Source organism: Dasypus novemcinctus, chromosome 5 (assembly GCF_030445035.2).
Source record: "Dasypus novemcinctus isolate mDasNov1 chromosome 5, mDasNov1.1.hap2, whole genome shotgun sequence".
Taxonomy (NCBI): domain Eukaryota; kingdom Metazoa; phylum Chordata; class Mammalia; order Cingulata; family Dasypodidae; genus Dasypus; species Dasypus novemcinctus.
The window spans coordinates 9,712,468-9,730,156 of NC_080677.1; positions in this window are offsets into that span (position 1 = coordinate 9,712,468).

The window sequence follows — 17,689 nt, forward strand, 5'->3', positions numbered from 1 at the left end:
AAATCAAATTACCAGACCAGTAAATATAAAATTATAGCAGTGAACGTTCCACAAGGGAAAGGTGCAGATTTGCTATGAGAACATTCAATAGAGGGGCCTGACCTAGTTTGGGAGTTAGGGAGGCTTCCTTTTAAGTCAGAATCCAAGGAAAGAGGAGGCATTAAGTGAAAGATGAGGCTCAGAGAAAGAGTGGCAACTCCTATGGCAAGAGGTTTGTGGAAAACAAGGTGATGTTGACATCATGTGCCCAAGCAAATAAAAGAATGCCAACTCACTTTGGTGGACTCCATCTAAAATGTGAAATCGACTTCCTTAAGATATAGAGAGATCCGTTCTCATGCATGGAAATGTAAAATTAGAATACTGTGTGGTTGCGTTGCACAGGGAGAGCCAGAATGGAGATACCTAATGCTGTGTGTAATATTTTAGGTGAATAATTTATATTCCACACTTAAGCTAAATGTGTCAAGAGCTTTGATTACTTTAAATGTTTTAAAAGTTTAACTTAACAATGAGAGAAATGGGTGCTTAAGTTTAATTCTTAAAATGCTATTTTATGTTAGAGAAGAATTAATGTGTTGGTTTTTTATACCTTTGCCTCAATATTTAGGTGGCATTAAAGTGAGCAAAGTGCCATGGATTTTAGAGACAATGTAGAAAAAAAAGATTTCCAGAATAGATTTCGTTTTTGAATAAACTTATTTTTTCTTAAGAAAGCAGCATCACATGTAAATGAATTTGTTCAGATTTTCTTATACTTTAGTGCAAACTGGCTGAAGATAATTATGACAGAGATACTTCCATTTTATCTTTAATGAATCAAAAACATTTCCTTTATCTAAAATGATTATAAAAGGTAGGTCAATATGCATATTTAGGGTACAGATGTGGCTCAAGCAATTGGATGCCCACCTCCCACATGGGAGGTCCTGGGTTTGGTTCCTGGTGCCTCCTAAAGAAGACGAGCAGTCATTGTAACCAGCAGACATCACAACCAGCAGAGGCTACAGCTGCCCCAAAGAGCAGACACAGCAACCAGCAGATGATACAACCATCCACAACCAGCAGATGCTGCAACCAGCAAATGATGCAACCAACAAGGAGCAGAAGAGGCTCGAGCAGTTGGGCACTTGCCTCCCACATGGGAGGTCCCAGGTTCAATTTCCATCTACTAAAGAAGATGAGCAGACAGCAAGCAGACAAACAAGGGAGCCATCTCTGGGGAAGGGAGGCAGAATAAATTAAACAAAAATAGGAATATTTAAATTTATGTTTTAGAAAGACTTAAAGAATGGATCCAAAGTTTACAAAGAGAATCACCGGGTAGTTAATAAGCAGCACTATGTAATGGGCATAGGAGAGAGAAAAATACTAATGTGAGTATGTGTACCTGTATGGAGGGAATAAAACTGCTATTTTATTGATATGATAAATGTGAGTTTCTAATGATAAATCCATTTGACATTTGAAAATGCAGAATGGAAACTTCAAATGGACATCCGCTAGAGCTGTGCACTTGGAAGTCATATGCACAGAGGTATCTCGGGACCCTGCAACTGTGTGAACTGACCCCAAGAGAGTAAGAATAAGAAAGGAAAAGACACAAAAAGTGCCTTGGGAATTACAAAAAATTAACTTACCCCAAGTAGTCATCTAAGCAACATAACACGGTCTAAAGAGCTCTTATATGCAGATATTATTTTAAATTGATAAGCTTTCTAAGGAAGGTCTAAATATTTAAAAGAATTTTTTAACTACATGGGGAACTCTGACAGCCTGTACTTCAGCCAGGTGATCAAGGCCAGTGTTCACAGTGATACATCACGCTGACAGCATCTACCCTGGATGCGATGTGATGAGTGGCCTTGGCCTCAGTGGTCTTTCTCCCCAAAACTCAAAACTGCCTTCTAATCTTGAGAAAACACCAGGCAAATCCCAGCTGTGGGCTATTCTTTAAAACACCTGACCAGTGCTCCTCAAAACTCTCAAGGTCATCAAAAAGATGGAAAGCCTGAGAAACTGTCACAGCCAAGAGGCGCCTAAGGAATGTGATGACTTAATGTAATGTGGGACATTGGATGGAGCTTTGGGACAGAAAAAGACTGTAGGCAAAAACTAGGGTAATCGGTGTAAAATGTGAATTCACTTAATAACAATGTACCAATATTGGCCGAGCAAATGTACCATCATTACGAAGGACATTACGCTTTTGTTAAGTTTGAAAATAATACACTAAATTTTTGCAAAGATCACTGTCCTTTAACATTCACCAACGTGGGAAAGTTTAGAATTTCTTTCTCATTTCATTACCTTGTCACAGCCCTGAAAATTAGGAACACTTATTACAAGGGTAAGTTTTTTTTTTTATAAAATCAGTTCCTATATTCATGATTGAGTCAGCAGATATGTAAGGAGTTCATGTTATATGGTTAGGCACTCTGCTAGGTACTGGGGATACTTGTCAAAAAAGATGGGGCTTTATATGAATAATTTTCATACAAATTAGAAACATCTTGTCCAAGAGAAAAATGAGGCCATAAGAGAGGCACAGATTAATGTAGGAATTTCAGTGGAAAATTCTCACGGCACAAATAATATCTAAGTGGAATGATGACAATTGACATTTGCAAAGAAGAAGTTCAGAGCACATTAGAGAGGAGGACCCGGGAAACCAACCGCAGATAAAGGCAAGGAGACAGAGTGGCTAGAGAGAAAGGTGGGGGAGAGAGACCAGGATGTCCTCAGGGGCAAGATCAGCATACCAGGTATTCTCAAGTTGCTGTTGATTGAAGCAAATACTAAGAGCAGAGGTTCCATATCCAATAGACAAAATTCCAATTTCAGGGCCACACCTTTCACCATATTAACTAGGTAAATGCCTTCAAAAAGGAAGAATAGAAAACAACACATGATCATTTCCATTCCCCTGGAGAATGAAGTCCCTTCAGCTTGAAATAAATATGAGAATTAGGAGAGGGCTGTCTACAGAGATGACCTGCACAGAGGCAGGACGGTGGCTTTCAGGAAAGGACTACCAGGCAGCAGAAAGTGGGAAAAGCAGATTGTGGGCAAGGAGAAGTGGGGGGCAAGGAGAGATCCCCTTTACACAGAACACTAAGAGTTCAAACAAGCCAGGCTGGTGGGATGTACTGCCCAGAGTGGGAAACCGTGGTGCAAGGCACTGCCCAGGCCAGCATTTCCCCCCCCCAGTCTGATTACTCCTTATTGGAGGGAGAAAGTAAGGGATAATGCAGAACTTAGCTGGGTGAATTATATTTTTTATATTTTTTATTAGAGATGTTGTAGGGTTATAGAAACATCATGCAGAAAATAGAGTTCCCACATTCTGTGATTAACACTTTGAATTAGTGTGGTACCTTAATTATAATTGATGGAAAATATTATTGTAATTGGGTTATTTACTATAGTCCATACTTTATATTAAGGTTCACTGTGTTGAACAGTCCTAAAATATCACCTTTAAAATACATGTAAATATATAATTCAGTGCTGTCTATTCAAATTATTTCATATAATTTTATGTAATTTTTGTATAATAGGTGTCCTTTTGTGTCTGGTATTGAAAGAGCTTGAAAAGAATAGCTGTATAAAATATAAAAAAGAAACTAAAATTTCCAAAAGTTATTACAAAGTATGTTTTTATATATGTAAATGTAATTATGTGCATGCATTAAACACTATGAGATGAAATGTGATGGATTTTATCTTCATCCCTGGACATTATTCAAATTTACAAATGTTACAATTAAATTTCCTCCTGAAAAAATGGCTGTTGGTGCCCTGAGTACCTCAGGTTTTGAGACAGAGCCAGTAGGCTTGGTGGTATGGGGTACTGTGGGGAGGGAAATAGAGGAATCCGGAGTTGCCCCAGGGCTCTGGACTCTGAACTTGCCTAGGTGCTGTTGATGAAAGGAAAGCACCAGTTTTGAAGGGGAAACCATGAATTTGCAAATGTGTTTGTTTGAGGTAGCCATGTATACCTGGGAGCAATGGTCAGCTGAATTTACAGCTTTCATGCTCTATTGAGTGTTCTGGACTAGAGACTGACATTTTTTGGGAAAAGGTGAGGTGCCAGGAAGTGCAGTGGTGTTGGAGGCCCTGGGGGTACTGGGAGCAGAGGGAGCCAGGTCAGAAGAGAGAGGAGAGGCAAGCCTATGTCCAGGCTCCCAGCACATCCCATCAAGAGGGGCCATTTTAGAGGAAACCATTACGTAATACTGATGTGTTCATTCTGCAGGTCAGAGTTTCTGCTTCCTATTTTATTGTGACACCCTTTAAAAAGTTATTGAGGGAAACGGATGTGGCTCAATTGATAGAGCATCCACCTACCATTTGGAGGTCCAGGGCTCAAACCCAGGGCCTCCTGACCTGTGTGGTGAGCTGGCCCATGTGCAGTGCTGCCGCACGCAAGGAATGCCATGCCATGCAGGGGTGTCCCCCACATAGGGGATCCCCGTGTGCACGGAGTGTGCCCCACAAGGAGAGCCACTCAGCAGGAAAAAAGTGCAGCCTGCCCAGGAGAGCTGACGCAGCAAGATGACACAACAAAAAGAAAAAGAGACACAGATTCCCAGTGCCACTGAGAATGCAAGCGGACACAGAAGAACACACAGCGAATGGACACAAAAGAGCAGGCAAGGCGAAGGGGAGAGAAAGAAATAAAATAAATCTTAAAAAAAAAAAAAGTTATTGCAACCCTGCCACCATCTCTGGGAATCTGCTCCTGACTCCTCCCAGAGCTTTGATCATTTACCACCCTAAGTGCACCCCTTCTCTAGAGAACATCATGGGGACACGATGCTTCTCCTCCTTAGAGTGTATCACTCAGTGTTGCTCTATAGGTTCCCCCAGAGATGCACATTCCTAGAATTTAGCAGGATGCACAGCACAAGACAGGAGCTCACTGTGCACTTATTGAATGGGCTTGCACTAGGAAATGGGTAAACAAGAAGGGAAGAAGTTTGCTGCTGCAGAAAAATAAGAGATCGGGAAGATGGGGCATTAAGAAGCAGCAAGGAATGGCTGCGAGAATGTTCCCCCGCCCCTGGGTCATGGAGGCGAGGGCCAGGGGTTGCAGAAGTCCAGCCAGCTCCAGGCTCCTCAGCCCACCCAGGGCGGGACTCACGAGGGGGCCCAGTTCCATCCAGGTCCTGTTGGCTTCTTGTATAACTCTTCGCCATCTCCAGGTCCTCAGTCATTCCTGGCAACTGCTTGCAAAGAGCTTCCCACCTGAGAACTGTCAAAGAAAACCATGGGACAGTAGTTACAGTGGCAGGGCAGACTTAATTCAAGCATCTTTAGTTGGGGAGAAGAGGAGCCAAACACAACTGGTCTCACCTCCCACGAGCTCAGAGATTTTTTTTTTTTAAGCATTCAAGAGGGAAGGGAAATGGGGAACTGGAAAATTACTGAGAGGGTGCTGGGGAAATCTGAGAGGACCTGGCAATGGGCATGCAGAAGAGGGGCAGGTAGCTGCAAAGAGAACATTATGTGGTTTAGCAGAGATGCCCTAGCTTAGGTCAGAGCACAGAACGGGATCAGGGATCCCTCCAGAGAGATGTCCCAGCATTAAGGAAGTCCACACTACACTTTGGGCAAGTACAGGAGCCAAGCAGACTCTCTTGCAAGGATTCACAGCAGTCAGGGTTTCTGGGAGAGGAGAAGCATGCGTCCAACTGCTAACAGAGGCAGACAATGAGAGTTCACGTTTCCAGTCTCATTTCTTTCCTGTCATTTCCAGAGAGGATTTTGTGGTTAAAACAAAAACAAAGGCCTGGCCTGGTTTAGAGAAAAAGGAAGCCTGGATTATAAAAGGCTCAGTTTCTATTAGCTTTCTTTTCATGTGGCTACATTTTAGAAGCTGCTATGGCAGCTTGAAATAAGAGGAACGATAATGATCTCCAACTCTCATTCTGAGTCTCTCAGCGCTTCGGCCGACGTTTGTGCCTTTGCGGTGAGCCCAGCACTGCCTCAGCAGCTGAGGCCACAAAGGGGGCCCATGCGTACGGAGGCACGGTGTCGAGGGGGAAGCCGTCTCGCCATCCAAGGCCTCATTGTAGGAAGTATTTGTGTTACTGACAAACAAAAGGAGTCACCTGGTTTAGTAACCCCGTCCCCATCCCGGCGGGAGCCTGCAGGACAGGGGACAAAGAGGGGTGTTTCAGATCTTCTCACATTAAGCTCACACCTGCTGCTGCTGATGTCCAGGAGAGCCGACATTGAACGCGGTGAATATTAGATAGTTGATGTTTCTCATGGTTTAAGTTAGATCAAAATCATCGCTGGAGTTTGATATTGGGGTCCAAGAAGAGGGTGGTAGCATTTCATAAACGGGAAGACCTCTTGTTTAACACGGTGGGAATGCATCATTGTTTCTACCATGTAAAATAATGAAGTATGCTTCTTGTATCTGGTGATAGCCAAGATTTGGCTAATGAAGGAAGGCTATTCAGGATGATAAATACTGCCGTGGGAGTAAGTGCTAGGTGCTAAGTGGAAGGGCATCAAAATCGGGTTAGATAACCAAGAAGTCTTTTCAGAAACAGCCATAGTTGCACTATACAACCCCTTGTAGCAGGCACTTGTGCCCCCCTCTGTCCCCACTCTCATTCCCCATTACACCCACACCCCAACTTACCTGCTTTCTGTCCCTCTAAATTAGTTTGCATTTTCTAGAATTTTATATAAATGAAATCAAACACTGTCTTCTTTCACTAAGCCTAATTAACTTGAGATTCATTGAGGTTGTTGCAAGTGTCAATATTTTATGCCTTTTAATTGCAGAGTGATATTCCCTTATAAGGGTGTATCACCATTTGTTTGCCCATTCACCTGTTGACGGAAATTGGGGTTGTATCCAGTTTGGGACTATTAAAAACAAGACTACTAAGAATATTTGTGGGCAAGTCCTTATATGGGCATATGATTACATTTTTCTTGGGTAAAACCTAGAAGTGGAATGACTGGATCACACGATAGAGACATACACTATGTTTAACATTTTAAGAAATTGCCAATGTGTTCTCACAAGTGGCTGGACCATTTTGCATTCCAGTGTATGAGAGTTTCAGTTGCTCTACCGCCTTGTCAAAACTAAGCATGGATAGTGTTTTAACATTAGGCATTCTCACAGGTATGTACTGGCAACTCACGTATGATTTTGACTTGTCTTGCCCTGAAGAATATGATATTATCACATGCTTATTTACCATCCACATTTCTTCTTTTTTGAAGTTAAAGTTTTTGCCAATGTTTTCTTATTAGTGAGTGATTTGTAAATACTTTTTCCTGGTCTCTGGTTTCTTTGTGCATTCTCAAAAAGGTACCTTTAAAAGAGCAGAAGTTTTTAATTTTGAGGAAGTCATTTTTTTTTTCTTTTAAAGCTTATGTCTTGGTATTTCTACAAAATCTTAACCTCACCCAAAGTCACAAATATTTTCTCCTCTGTTTTCTTCTTGAAATTTTATAGATGTACATTTTCTTTTGAAGTCTATACTCAATTTCAAATTCATTCTTGCATATTGTATGAAGAAGGTCATTGTTGTTGCTTTTAGTTTCTTTATTTGTTTGTTGCATATGGCTATCCATTTGTTCCAGTACAATTCCTAAAAACTAAATAGTTCTCTCTCCACTGAATTTCTCATTCACTCTTGTCAAAAACAAATTGACTATATTTATATTTGGAAACCTGGACTCTTCATTCTGATCTATTGTTTCTATCTTGATGACATACTATCTCAATTACTGTAGATTTAAAATAAGATATGAAGTCAGACAGTGTAAAACCTCTACCTTTAATCTTCTTTTCCAAAAGTGTTTTTTAGGTCCTTGGCACTTTCAAATTGAACTTTAGAATCAGCTTCTCAAGTTCTAGATAAAAGCCTCTTGTGCTCTTCATTGGAATTTCAGTGAAATTATAAATTGATTTGAAGAAAATTGACAATTTAGAAATACTGAATAAGTTAACATGGTATATATCTCTCTGTTTATTTAGGTCCTTTTAATTTTTCAAACAATGTTTTGTGGTTTTCAGCTACAGTCCTTAGTTTGCTGACCCCTTGATGAGAATATAATCTATCCTGGTAAGTGGTCCATGTGCACATAAAAAGAATGTGTGTTGTACTACTTTTAGGTGAAGTGTTGCATAAACGCCAATTAGATCACTTTGATGATCTACAGTTCTTATATATCCTTACTGACTTTCTGTCTTCTTCTTTCAATTATTGAGAGGATGCTGTTTAATTCTCCAAATATACTTGTGGCTTTGTCTAGTTTTCCTTATAGTTCTACCAGCTTTTGCATGGAGTTTTATGAAGCTCTGTTATTTGACGCATAACAATTTTAGGGTTTCTATGTTTTCTTGATCAAAGCAAGAAACAATCCTCTTTATTCCTGAAAACATTCTGTGCTATGAAATCTACTTTGATATGCAAGTAGTCACTCCAGCTTCTTACATCTTAAACAGAATTAGCTAAAATCTGTCCACAATTTATGAATTTCTGTCCTTACATTTAGAGTGGATTTCCTATAGGCAGCACATGTTCTCGGTTTTTTATCCAATCTGACAATCACTGACTTCTTAAAATTAAACATGTTTAAGTTTTGGAAATAATTGCAGATTCACATGCAGTTGTAAAAAGTAATTCAGAGAGATCCCATTTACCCTTCACTTAGTTGCCCCAATGCTAACAGCTTGCACAACAATAGCACAATATGACAGCAGTCATACCGCTGTTGACAGTGTCAAGAACCAATGATTTTCATCACCAAAAGGCTCCTTCATGTTTCCCTGCTATTTCATGCCCATTTCCCTCTCACCTTAGACAACTGCTAATCTGTCCTGAATTTCTAAAATTTTGTCATTTTAAGAATGTTATGTAGGTAAGAGAATACCATATGTAACCTTTTTGGATTGGCTTTTTTTCACTCAGTGTAATTATCTGGAGACTTATCCACCTTATGTGTTTCAACGGTTCATCTCTTTATGTGTGTCATAATTTGTCTAACCATTTACCCAATGAAGGATATATGTATTGTTTCTAATTTTGGACTATTTTGAATCAAGTTGTTATAAACATTTTGTACATGTTTTTAACATTTTTGGGTATACAAAAGTTTTCATTAATCTGGGATTCCAACAGTGAGGAACCTGCCTCTTAGCATTTGACATCTGTTTACTCAGTTGTTCCATTCTAGTATATAGTATATATGTACAGCAGTATCAGAATTGTTAACCTTTACCCCACGGGGAACAACTTAATCAACCTGAGTACAGTGCTTAGGCACAGTTCCTTTGGCCTTTGGTTTTACAGACTCCTCTTGTTTCCAAAGGTACTTATGTCTTCCTCTTCCCCATCCTTCCATCCCCTTCAGTGAAGTTGTTTCACACATATATAATAGAGTTAGATTCTCTCGTCTCTAAATGCTTCCTTGCTAGGATTCTCCAACCTCCTAAATGATTTTCAAAAATTTGTAGATATTATTTTGTTCACTTTTTTGCTCTGAAGTTCCATGGGTTTTGACCAATTCATAATGTCTTGAACCTACCATTAGATGATCATTCAAAATAATTTTACTGCTCTCAAAATCCCCTGTGCTCCACCTACTCATCCCTCATCTGTCCCCTGGAATCCTCCTCAACCTTTGATCATTTTACTGTCTCTATAATTTTGTCTTTTCTACAATGTCATCTAATTGGGAATGTACAATATGCAGCCTTTGCATACTGATGGCCATTTAGAAATACGTATTTAAATTTCCTCCATGTCTTTTCATAATTTGATAGCTCATTTCTTTTAACCGCTGAATAACATACTATTGTATTGCTGTACACAGCTCATCCATTCACCTATTGAAGGATATCTTGGTTACTTCCAGTTTAGGGAAATTATGAATAAAGCTGATATAATTATTCGTGTTCAGGTCTTCCAACAAGTGGCTGTATCAATTTGCATTCCCTTTCAGCAAAGATGGGAGTCCTTGTTATCTTGCTTTGTCACCAAAATTTGGCAAAGTCATTGGTTTAGATTTTAACCATTCTAATATGTTTGTAATGGTATCTCACTGCTATTTAACTTTGCAATTTTATGATGATAAATGATGGTATTTATTTTATATGTACATATGTCATCTATATATCTTCCTTGAGGACATGTCTGTTACTTATTTTTTATTTTTTCAAAGAGAGCCCAAGTTGTTTTATTTCAATTTGTATAATTTATCACTTTTTCTTTCATGAATTGTGCTTAGTGTTGTATATAAAAATTTATTACCAAACCCAAGTTCATGCAGATTTTCTTCTGTGTTTTCTTCTAGACATGTTATGGTATTGCACTTTGTATTGAAAACTATGACCCATTTTCATTTAATTTTTGAAAGGTGTAAGGACTGGTCTATATTTATTATTTGCATATATCATCCAATTGTTGCAGTACCATTTGTTAAAAATCTATCCTTTCTCCATTAAATGATGTGGTGCAGCAGTGCTCTGAAATGTATTCACCAAATGCAATAAATGTCCCGCATTGATGAAAGAGGTTGTTGGTGTGGGAAGAGTGGGGTGAGGGAGGTGGAGGGTATATGGGAACCATTGATTTATGTGCCCATTCTTTCACTAACTTTCTGCTTTTGTGGTTACTGTAGCTCTGTAGTAAATCCTGAAGTTCTGTAGTCAGTCTTCCAACTTAGTTATTCTTCAGTATTGAGTTGACAATTCAGTATTGACTTGACTATTTCTACATAACCTTTAAAATCAGGTTTTTTCAATATTGATAAATTAGCTAGCTGAGATTTTGATTGAGATTGTGCTGACTCTATTAATGAAACTGGGAAGAATTGACATATTAATGGTATAAATTCTTTCAGCCCACAAACATGGAATATTGCTCCATTTTTTTAGATCTCCTTTGATTTCTTTTATCAGAGTATGATAGTTTAATGAATATAGCTTCTGTACATATTTTGTTAGATTTATACCTAAGTATTTAATTTGTTTCATGCTATTGTAAATGGTGCTGTGGTTTTAATTACAAATTCCAATTCCTTGTTGCTGGTATATAGTAAAGCAATAGACATTTGTATATTATCCTTGTGTGCTGCAACCTTGCTATAATACTTATTAGTTCCAGGAGTCTTTTGTTGTCATTGTTGCTAACGCTTTGGGGTTTTCCACATAGATAATCATGCCATCTGTGAACAAATACAGTTTATTTCTTCCTTCCCTATCTGTATATTTTCATTTCCTTACCTTGTCTTATTGCACTAGCTAGAACTTCAACTACAATGTTGAATAGGAGTGGTGAGAGGTGACATCCTTACTGCCTTCTGATCTTAGGAGAAATCATGCAGTTTCTCCTCATTAAGTATAACATTAACTGTGATTTTTTGTAGGTATTTGTCATCAAGGTTAGGACGTTTTCCTCTGTACCTAGTGTGCTGACAGTTTTTATCATGATTTCGTGTTGGACAGTGTCAAATACTTCTTCTGCATCAATTGATATAATCTTACGAGGTTTTTTTCTTTTAGCCTGATGTGGGGTAAAACTGTAATAAACTTTGGCTCATTGTGTGTAAATCTTTGTGTGCAGTTTTGGCTTCGTATGCTAATTTTTTGAGGATTCATGGATCTATGCTTATAAGAGGTATTGATCTGTAGTTATCCTTTACTGTAAAATCTTTATCTGGTTTTGGTATTAGGGTAATGTTGGCTTTATATTTAGAATGAGTTGGGAAGTGTTCCATGATTTTTATTTTTTTGGAAGAGATCGTGGGATTTGCTATTATTTCTTCCTTCAATGTTTGGTAGACTTTACCAGTGAAACTATCTTGCCCTGGTGTTCTCTTTTTAGAAGGTTTTTAATTGTCAATTCAATTTCTTTAATAGATATAGACCTATTAAGATGATCTCTCTTTTGTTGTGTTGGTTTTGGTGTATCCATCAAGGAATTGATCCACTTCATCTAAGTTATCAAGGATAGAGTTGTTCATATTATTCCTTTGTTGTATTTTTAGGGTCAGTAGTGATTATCCCTCATTCATTTCTAATACTGGCAGTTTGTGTTTTCTCTCTTTTTTTCCTGTTATCCATGTGTACGCTTTACCACTTTATATTTTCAAAGAAGATTTTTTTTTTAAAGATTTATTTATTTATTTAATTCCCCCCCTCCCCTGGTTGTCTGTTCTTGGTGTCTATTCGCTGCGTCTTGTTTCTTTGTCTGCTTTTTTGTTTCTTTGTCCGCTTCTGTTGTCGTCAGCGGCACGGGAAGTGTGGGCGGCGCCATTCCTGGGCAGGCTGCTCTTTCTTTTCACGCTGGGCGGCTTTCCTCACGGGCGCACTCCTTGCGCGTGGGGCTCCCCCACGCGGGGGACACCCTTGCGTGGCACGGCACTCCTTGCGCGCATCAGCACTGCGCATGGCCAGCTCCACACGGGTCAAGGAGGCCCGGGGTTTGAACCGCGGACCTCCCATATGGTAGACGGACGCCCTAACCACTGGGCCAAAGTCCGTTTCCCAAGAAGATTTTAAGTTTATTGAATTTCTCTATCATTTTCCTGTTTTCATTTTTTTCCACTTCTGATCTTTTCATGACTGGAAAAATGAAAGATTTTTTTAACTTCATTTATTTTTTCATTGATACTTTTCCTTTTACATGTAAGTCTAGTTTTCTGACCTATGTCACTTTTGTTTTTCCTGAAAAACACACATTTCTTTTTTCTTAAAGATTTATTTATTTATTTATTTCTCTCCCTCCCCCCCCCTCCCCCCCCGTTGTCTGTTCTCTGTGTCTATTTGCTGCATCTTTGTCCGCTTCTGTTGTCGTCAGCGGCACGGGAATCTGTGTTTCTTTTCGTTGTGTCATCTTGTTGTGTCAGTTCTCCGTATGTGCGGCACCATTCCTGGGCAGGCTGCACTTTCTTTCGCGATGGGCAGCTCTCTTTACAAGGTGCTCTCCTTGCACGTGGGGCTCCCCTATGCGGGGGACACCCCTGTGTGGCAGGGCACTTCCTGTGCTCATCAGCACTGCACATGGGCCAGCTCCACATGGGTCAGGGAGGCCCGGGGTTTGAACCGCGGACCTCCCATGTGGTAGACGGACACCCTAACCGCTGGGCCAAGTCCGCCACCAACATACATTTCTTGATGAGTACATCTACTGGTGATGAACTCCCATAGTTTTTGTTTGCCTGAGAAAGTATTTAATTCTTTTTCACATTTGAAGTATTATAAATGAAATATAGAATTAATTCTACATTGGTAGTTTTTGTTTTTCTTTCAACACTTTAAATCTTTCACTCCACATTCTTCTTGCTTGCATAGTTTCTGGCCAGAAATCCACTTATATATATAAGGTAGGCTTTTTGACTGCTTGTTTGTTTTTTCTGATTGCTGTCTAGATTTTCCCTTTGCCTTTGGTTTTCTTAAGTTTAAATATGATATGACCAGGTATACATTTTTTGGTATCTGTCCTATTTCCTGTTCTTTGAACTTCCTGGATCTGTTGCTTGAGGCCTGTTATTAATTTTGAAAAATGCTCTGCCAGTACTACTTCAAATATTTCTTCAACTCTGTTATCTCTTTCTTCTCCCTCTGGTATTCCAATAACATATATTTTATGTGCAAATTGTTATATGTTTATTTGTAAATTATCTACTGTTCTTGCATACTATCCTTCCTTCCTTCCTTCCTTCCTTCCTTCCTTCCTTCCTTCCTTCCTTCCTTCCTTCCTTCCTTCCTTCCTTCCTTCCTTCCTTCTTTCCTTCCTTCCTTCCTTTCTTCCCTCCCTCCCTCCCTCCCTCCCTCCTTCCTTCCTTCCTTCCTTCCTCTCACTCTCTATCTCTCTTTCTTATTTTCCTTTTTTCTTTGTATTTCAGTTTGGGAAGTTTCTATTTACATATCTTCTAGCACACTGATTCTTTCCTGGGTTGTGTCCAGATTGCTAATGAACCCATCAAAGACATTCTTCATTTCTGTTCCAATGTTTTTTATTTCTTGCATTTCCTTTTGATTTTTCTCTTATAGTTTCCCTCTCTCTGCTTACATTACTCATCTGTTCTTGCATGCTGTCTACTTCTTCCATTAGAGTCCTTAACATTTTAATCACAGTGATTTTAAATTTCCTGTAATTATTCCTAAATCCCTGCCATATATGACTCTGTTTCTATGCTTGTTTTGTTTTTTTAGACATTGTTTTTCTTGTGTTTTAGCATGCCTATAATTTTTTTTTTGAAATCCAGACATGATGTATTGGGTAATAGGAACTGAGATAAATAGAACTTTAGTGTGAAGGTTAAGTTAATCTGGTTAGAAAATGAGCTTATTTAATGTTTGTTATACTTACAGGTGGTAGAAGCTTCAGTTCTTTCCAGTGTCTTTGCTTTTGTCTCTCCTGTTATGTTTGGATTTCCCTACAATCTTCTCCTTAAATAGTGTCTGAGACTTGCATCTCTGTTATCTACAATTTACCACTGTTATGTGGAGTCCTGTAAAATTGGTGGCAAGTTGTCAGGGGAAGGGGTGCATTACATAATTCCATGGTTAAATCTCTTTTAGTGGGTGTGTGTCTTTTGGCTGTGAGTTTAACTAGTTGTTCTCACTGTATTTTTCTCCTTAGAAGAGAGAAGAAGGCTCCAGTTAATTTTCCTTCCCCTTATCTGATAAGGAGATATTATATTATACTACTGCCTGTATAGTATAAGACAATTACAATGGTATATATTATCCTGAATTTTGTATTATTACTGATGTGTATTTTACTTCTACATATAGCAAAGACTGTATTACACATTCTTATTGTTTGTGCTTTAAACAGTTAATTATCTTTTAAAGAGGATAAAATAAGAAGGAAAAAGCTCTTTACTCATATGTTACCATTTCCCCTCCTCTTTGTTACCTTTGTAGATTCAGGTTTCCATCTGGTTTTTGTTCTTTTTGCTTAAAGGACTTTTTCTTGTAGTGCAGATCTGCTTATTACATATTGTTTCTGGTGGAATATATTTAAAATAGCTTTATTTCTTGTTTCTGAATGATAATTTCACTGGATAAATAACTATGTTAACAGCTTTTTTCTGGTTCAATATTTTAAACATATTTTTCACTAACTTATAGCATGCATTGCTTCTGATGAAAAATTCCCTGTCGTGTTTAGCTCTGTTCCTGCTTAAATTATCTTTATTTTTTCTATCTCCACTTAAGATGCTACCTTTACCACTTGTTTTTTGTTGTTGTTTTTTTTTCAGCAATTTGAATATGATGGCTTGGTGTTGTTTCCCTCTTTTTTCTTGTGCTTGTTATCTTTAGCTTCTTTGATCTATGTATTAATAGTTTTCTTTGAATTAAAAAAAAAAAAAAAAAACCTGGCCATTATTTTCCCGAATGTTTTGCCCCTGTTCCCCTCAGGTACTCCAGTTGTGTGTATATCTGGCTACAAGTATTTTTCTCATAGTTTACCAATGAGCTGTTCATTTATCTTTTCAGTATTTCTCTTTTTTAATTTTAAATAGTTTCTATTGTCATATATTCAAGTTCACTAATCTTTACTTTTGTAAAGATTAGTGTACATTTTTAACTATTGTCATGTATTCAACTTCACTAATCTATACTTTTGTAGTCATAATCTGCCATACATTCCATCCATAGTATTTTCCTCTCAGATACTATACTTTTCATACCTAGAAGTTTGACTTTTGAAAACAATGCCATCTTTCAATGTTTTACTTTTATGCCTTAACTGGAACCAGAGCAGCATTTAGCCTTTAGTTAATTTCCCCTTCTACTGAAGCAAAATCCTGCTTAGCACGTCAACCAATGCCCTATTAACTATGAGGTTTTCCACTCTGGCTACTGAGAACAAGCACTAGTCTCAGTCCTCTGTGATCTCCAGAGAGTGTTCCTTTTCGCCTTTCAGACTATTCTATTCTTAACCTTGGTAGTTTCCTTACATACACGTGCTAACAGTGCCCAAATCAATTCTGGAGAAGAACCTCTTTAGAGCTCTGGAGTTCTTTCTTTGTGCAGCTATCTGCTGAGAATGTTAGCTTCTCCAGACCCCAAGATCCAAATCTTCACCTCAGGGTGATTCCCAGGCACTCCCTAGATTCCTGTTCACTATGCCCTGTACTAATAAGTTTCTCCAGGTAGGAATAAGGACTCTACTTGATTCTACTTGATTCCTGCTTCTTAGTTATCACTGTTATTTGTGGCCTTATATCCAATGTTTTGAGTGCCATTGCTTAACGTATTTCATCCAGTGTTTTGGACTTTCAAGGTGTGAAGGTTAATGCAGTCCCTGCTACTTCATCTTAGCCAGAAGCCCACCAAAGTTTGTTAAACAGGAGATGGGATATACAATTATATTTATACTTTGGAAAAATCACCATTAGTGGAAATATGGATGTTGAATTGGATGGTGAGTTCCTACAAGCTCAGAGAACAATTGGGTAATTATTGCACAATCTGGAAAATATGGAATAAATGATTGACCAGAATATGAGCTTGGACAAAGTGAGAGGAATTGAGAAAAAGGAATAGATTGTAAAGACAATTAAGGGGCATAATAAGGAAGACAAGGATGGAAGGGTAGGAGGAAAAACAATATCTAAGATAATTTCCATGCTGATAGCATAATTAACCTGATAATATGCTTACTGTTACTGTTGCTTAGCTGTTACTCCTAAGGGGGAAATCCACTAAACCTACTAAGAAAAATAGGTGGGAGGGAAATAAATTATAATGGCTTTATATATATTGATCCAAGGTCCATGAGACATCCAAGTAGAGAGGCAAAGTTCAGGGATGGATATATATATTTGTAGTTCAGAAGTAAGACCTAGATTGAAAGTTATAGATAAATAATAATTAAGAATGTGAAAATGAGAATTATTCTAAGTATAGATAGTGAGAAAACAGGGTTCACAGATTGAGCTAACATTTATGGGGCAAGCAGAGAACCAGATTAAATCCTGCTAACTCCCATTATTTGTTAGGGTAAACATATGCAGTTAATGCACACCAAAATGAAAAGAAAAGAAATATTCTAAAGAATTCTCCAAATAAAACCATTATTAAATCATGATTGAAGTCTATGAGCTAAGGACATTTTTAAAGAGAGTACATGCAAATGAGAATGAGAAAGATGGCTGTTATCCATAGTATAGAGGAATTAAGTCTGAAACTGCTCATGCATTTTGCAGTGAATAATGTATGAGTAGGCTGTATTCTAGTGGCAATGTAAAGGGAATAAGTAAAAAGTTGCACTTAATTGCTCAGACTTTAGCTATGATTCATTGAGTGACCCCATGGAGCAGAAAACTCCACAATTTCATGAGGTAATTATTTTCACTACTTTCTTAGAAACAGACCAGGTTTATACCCTGAGTAATTGCTGGAATCAAATCCAATGAACTCCAAAGCCCATGTTTCCTATACTGTACTGCGCTACCCCTCCACTCTGCTATCCTGCAATCCCCTATTTTTTTTTATGGGTATGGCCACAACAGTTCTATGGAAGTTAGATCAGATCTTAAAAATGCAACCAATGGAAGTACCTGGAATTTTTCTTTCTTTTTGGAAGACAATAATGTATTTTAGATTGGTTCATGCACTCTTCCTCACAGGAAGGTACTTCCAAAACTTCTGATGGTGATCGCTATCACATTTCATTAACTGTCCCAG